The sequence below is a fragment of the Capsicum annuum genome, chromosome 1, assembly GCF_002878395.1.
Source record: "Capsicum annuum cultivar UCD-10X-F1 chromosome 1, UCD10Xv1.1, whole genome shotgun sequence".
Taxonomy (NCBI): domain Eukaryota; kingdom Viridiplantae; phylum Streptophyta; class Magnoliopsida; order Solanales; family Solanaceae; genus Capsicum; species Capsicum annuum.
The window spans coordinates 92,036,515-92,042,609 of NC_061111.1; the positions used below are offsets into that span (position 1 = coordinate 92,036,515).

Genomic DNA, 6,095 nt, shown 5'->3' on the forward strand with positions numbered 1-6,095 from the left:
TTTTGCTTTGAAGTTTGGCATCATTATTTGTATAGGGTTCATATATATATATATCTGTTCAAATCATAAGAGCTTCTAGTATGTGCTCACCTAGAAGGATTTGAGTCTCAGGCAAAGAATATGGCTTGAGAAGCTCAAGGATTATGACATGAGTCTTCACTACCATCTAGGTAAGGCTAATGTGGTTGTTAATGCTCTTAGTAGGTTTTCCATGGGTAGCTTGTCTCTGTAGATGAGGAGAAGTGAGGATTGGTGAAAGATATTGACTGATTGGCCAATCTTAGAGTTTGTTTTTTGGATTTTGAGGATGTAGGTGTGATTGTTCATGAGGTGGAAAAGTCATCTCTTAGTGCTGATGTAAAAAGTCCTTTCTAGGTGTTGAGGTTAAAAAAAGCAGGTTTTGGCTCCTATCTTGATGAAGATTAAGGCTGATGTGGATCGGCAAAAGGTTATGGTTTTGGAGATTGGTGGTGATGGTATCTTGAGGTACCAAGGTAGGTTGTGTGTTTTAGAAGTTGATGGGATGCGAGAAAGGATTTTGGCTGAGTCTCATGAGTTGTGGTATACAGTAAACTGGTTTGACAAAGATGTATATTGACTTGAATAGATCTATTAGTGGAACAACATAAAAAGAGATATGGCCAATTTAATGGCTAAGTGCATAGTCTGTCAGCAAGTTAAGGTTGAACATTTGAGGCCTGGTGGTGTGTCTTAAGATATAGATTTACCCATGCAGAAGTGGGAGATAATTAACATGGATTTTACTATAGCCTTCCACGGTCTCATATTTAGTTTGATTCTATTTGGGTCATCGTGGGTAGGATGACTAAGTTTGCTCACTTCTTGCATGTGAGGACTACCTATTTTGGAGAGGATTATGCTAAGCTTTTCATCCTGGAGATTGTCAAATGGCATGGTGCTCTAGTTTCCATTATTTTGTATAGAGGTACGCAGTTTTAATCTCAATTTTGGCATTCATTTCAGAGAGGTTTGGGGACTAAGGTGAACCTTAGCATCGCTTTCCACTCTCGAACTGAGAGGCAAGCGGAAAAGACAATTCAGACATTGAAAGATATGCTAAGGGCTTGTGTGATTGATTTTGGAGGTAGTTGGGTTGATCATTTGCCTCTCATTGAGTTTACGTATAATAACAGTTATCACTCTAGTATTGGGATGACTCCTTTTGAAGCCCTTTATTGTAGGAGGTATAGATATCCTATTGGGTAGTTTGAGGTTGGTGAGACTAGTTTTTTGGTCTGGACTTGGTTCACCAAGCCATGGAGAAGGTGAAGGTGATTAGGGATAAGTTTAATAATACCCAGATTCGCCAAAAGTCCTATGCATATGTGAGGCGAAGGGAGTTGGAGTTTGAGGTTGGCGATTGGGTATTCTTGAAGGTGTCTCCCATGAAGTGAGTGGTGAGGTTTGGTAAGAAGGGAAAGCTCAGTCCCCATTATATGGGCCCATATTTTATTATGAGGAGGGTGGGTAATGTTGCATGCGGGTTGGAATTGCCTTTGAGTTTGGGTTACATTCCTCCGGTTTTTCATGTTTCAATGTTGAAGAAGTGTGTCGGCGACCCTTCTTTGATTATATCTATTGAGAGTTTTAGTATTTCTAATTCCTTGTCTTATGAGGAAGTCATGGTGGAAATTTTGGATAGATAAGTCTACCGTTTGAGGACTAAGGATGTGGCTTCGGTGAAGGTTCTAATAATTAATAAGGAATTCTTCTCTTAATACTAAGAAGGTTCTCCTAATTTTCTGTTGTACTTCACTTTTTTCCTTTTAATTCTTTTACAGCCTTAATAACTTTTTCGATGGTCCTCAAAGAAGTGGAAATGTGTGATTTATAATTACTTGACTAAAGAAAGAGTGTGATGGCTATTCTATTCCTCTTTGTGATATTTCATTAAGTGTGTTTTTTTATTTATCCATTTTTTCCTTTTTTCTCTTTTAATTATCAAATAAATTAAAGTACCAAGGCTGATTTGGAGGTTGATCTTGAGCTAACTTTTTTTTTCCAATTTTCTAATTGTAATTTAATAGTTGAACAATTTTAAAAATTGCATTTTCATGCTTGTAAATTTAAGTTAAATTGTTTCTACTATAAATATAGGGCCTCGTATAGAAAGTTTTAACTTTTATAAAGGTTTGAAGAAAATATATGAATTAAAGAAATATCTTATTTATTCGTCGTGCATTAATTGAAATTGCATAGTACAGTGATGTATTTTCTATTGGATCAATAAAAAATATAATGAACAAAGGAGGAACTTCTATTGGATTTTCCATTTCTCTTCTTTAGTCATTTTTGTCATTTTATTGAATGATTATTTTATTGGAAATAAACATAGGATACTTTTCAGTAATAATTAAAGTGTATTGTTCTGGAGTATTAACAACCCTTCGAATCTTTTAAGTCTAATTTATCACTGTAAAAGGCGCTCTCTGTTGTACTTATAAATAACCCTCTCAAATTGTTTTAGATAATCCGCCCTTTCCCACTTATCTATACACACAAAAGCAAACAAAAAAGAAATAAAATAAAAAGGAAATTTTAATTTGATTGCTAAAACAACTCCATATCACACTAAAGCTATTTTTGGATGGGCATCTCTTGATTCTATTGACAAAATCAACCATACATGTTCAATAGAAGTTGTGCAACATTTTCATATATGGCATACTTTCGTTTCTAGTATGTTTAGAAAAGAATGACACATTCCTACATTCGAAAAGTTATATTTTCACATTATTCTTATGTAGAGAAAATCGCATAAATGATTGCAGAGAAAATGGCATAAATGATGTGATCATCAAGATTTTGTATAGTGGAATATGCCATACTAAACTTCACTATGCTAAGAATGATTGGGGTATCACTATGTATCCTATTGTTCCAGGGTAATAATAATCAAATTAAAAATAAGATCCTCTAATTTTTTCCTTTTACTTCCATTAGAGTAATTAAAATTCTTATTGTAAGGTATGCATATATTCTAATTTCTGTGGACCCCATTTGTAGGTTTACGTTGGCTATGTATGTTGTTGTTTTTGTTGATGATATTTGTATCAATTATTGTAATAAAGGCATGACATTACAGGGATAGTTTTGGATGTTGGGTGCAATGTTGCTAACTTCAAAATAGGGGATAAAGTAGGAGTTGGTTTCATGTCAGTATCATGCTTACAATGTGAGTCTTGCAAAAACTCAAAAGAAAATTATTGTGACAAATTCAGTTCACCTACAATGGTGTCTTTTGGGACAGTAGCATCACCTATGGAGGCTACTCCAAGATGCTAGTTTCTCATTACAGGTAAAATATTCATGTAGTATTAATTAGTTTCCTACCTTATTTCTTCAATCCCTTTTTTTTTCTCCCTTGTATAACAAGGGCAAAGCTGGCTACTAAGATAGGTTCACATAAAATTTAGGGCGGAGTCAGCATTTTGAGCTTATAGATTTTGAAATTTAAAAAATGTAGTTTCCTGCTGAATAATTTATACTTATTAAGTAAACTTTTAAACATTGATACAGAGTTTGGAGCCAAAGTTATCAGGTTCTGCAAGGCAATGTTCAGGCTTTGCCCCTGACTGAAATCCATTAATTTTTACATAGATCCTATAATTTCATATATATATATGTGTGTGTATATATAGTGAATTCAGTTATTATTAATTTATGATCGTCGTATAAACTTACACACTTCAACTTATGAATTTCCTAAATTAATGTAAACTAATCTCTCTGATTACTGTTTTGAAGGTTTGTGGTTGTTGTACTGGGTAACCTACCAATGGATAGAGCGGCACCATTGTTATGTGCAGGAGTAACTGTGTTTTGCCTAATGAAAGACAACAATTTGATTGGTTCACCAATGAAAAATATAGGAGTCATCGATTTGGGAGTTTTAGAGGGCTTTTGAATTATAGGTTAGGAAAAACTTTTAAAATAAAGTGGAGGTGACTCATGTTTTCATAATTGAGGGTAGGTGGCAATTATTTAATTATGGATTAAAAAAGTTTAAGAATTTACAACAAGTTTTTATTTTACACTTTGACCCAATACAAACCCTAATATAACTAAAAATGGAGGAGAAAAAACACGCATTTCTCTCTCTTCTCTTTTATTGTTATTTTCTCTCTCTTTGCTTTTATTGTTGTTCATTGTTGCTACTGCTTTTTTCATCATCTTCTTCTTTATTATCATTAACTTGTTCTTCATTATCATCTCTTCTTGTTCATCCTCATCATCATCTTCTTGTTCTTGATCGTTACTATTGTTGTTACCGCTACTAGACCAAATTTGTAGGTCAAATATTATTCGTATATTGTTGAAAATTATTTCATAGGTGATTTTGGTAAATAAAATTATGAGTTTTAGTTGAATTTATCATCTGGGTATATCTGCGACTACTATTTTTTCTATAATGAAAGAGCCTAAAGCTGAATCCAATAGATGAGTCATCTATTGCAACAGTTGACTCATCTATTGCAAGAGAACCTGAAGTTGAATCCAACAGATGGGTGATCTGTTGCAACAACTGACTCACCTATTAGGATTCATGTTGCAGTGGACAAAATCTGAATTTAAATCCAATAGACGAGTCATTTGTTGCAACAAATGACTTATCTGTTGGATTCATACTACAACACTATATAAACTATAATATGAATCCAATAAATAAGCTATCTATTGCAACAAATCACTCATCTGTTAGAATCAGCATTAGGTTCTATAGTACTATAGCATCTATACTAACAGATGGCTAATTTGTTGCAATAGATGGATTATCTATTGCAACAGATGAGTCACCTGTTCTAATAGATGACTTATCTGTTAGGATTCATGTTACTATTCTCGGAAAAAACCTGAAGCTTAACCCAACAGATGTCTCATATATTGCAACATTGATAATAATAGTGTAGTGTATATACTGATAGTATAGTATATACTATACTCTTATTATTAATTTTACTATAATATCATAATTAACCTTTTAAAAAATATTTTAGGTACCATTAATGGAGGGAAAAATAACAATAGGTGTTGATTGTCACAGTGAATTGATCAAGAAGAAAAATTGATATATTTAAGGTTGGAAGAACGGTGAAGTGTTAGAGATGATAGCGATGATAGTCCAAAGAGATGTTTTGTACAATGATCAAAGATCTTACCTTTTAAGATAAGTGATCAGGTTTGTTTGCGTGCTTATCTGAGTGATGCAGCTAGGTCGATTTTAAGGATGTACGTAGTTGAAAAACCAATAGAGAATGAGAATCAAAATGTAGAAGAACAACAACAAGAATAACAAGATATGTTTGATGATAAATTAGATGATCTGGGCATAAACATTCAAGATAATGATGAGAGTAAGGATGAAGTGAAGGAGGACCATCAAACACCTATGCCCGTTGTTGCAAGCAATACAGTGGGCAATTCTCAATCAAATAGTAGAGAAATCTTCAAGACGATGAGACTGATTTTTATAAGGGAATAAAATTTAAGAACAAGGAAGAACTAGTTAATTCATTGAGTATTGCTTGCTTGAAACAAGATTTCTGACTAAAGAAGGTGATCAATTCACGAAATATGTATTATTTTAGATGTTATTATCTGGAGTGCAAGTGGTGGTTGAGAGCCATAAAATTTATAAGTTCTGACAAATTCGTTATTATAACTTATGAAAAGTATAACCCATGTGGTTTAGATCATATTACGAGCCATAATCCTCATGGAAGGTCATTGGTAAATATTTCCAAAATAGATTTCCCAATGGAAAAGTCCCTTTTACAATGAATTGACCAATTAACTCTGTATAGAATTGGGTTGAAAGGAAAGTTATAGAATGATTTATAAGGGCATGGAGATTTTTAAGTTTTTGTTTTGGGGAACACATAAACACGGGTATACAGTCCTTGTGCCTGCCATTACATTCCTAAGTCCACAAATCTTGGAAGTAAGACAGCATTGTATGTTGATGAAAATCAAAGGTTCAAGTACTTTTTTGTAGCCTATGGTGCTTGGATTCTTGGTTTTCAAAAATTGATAAAATTCACAGTCGTCGACGGAACTTTCTTGAGGAGCAAGTA

General features: G+C 33.4%; 1 pseudogene; it reads left to right on the forward strand.

Annotated features, from left to right (window-relative positions):
* Positions 1–415: 415 nt before the first annotated feature.
* LOC107857741 lies at positions 416–3,928 on the forward strand (annotated as a pseudogene).
* The last annotated feature ends 2,167 nt before the right edge of the window (positions 3,929–6,095 follow it).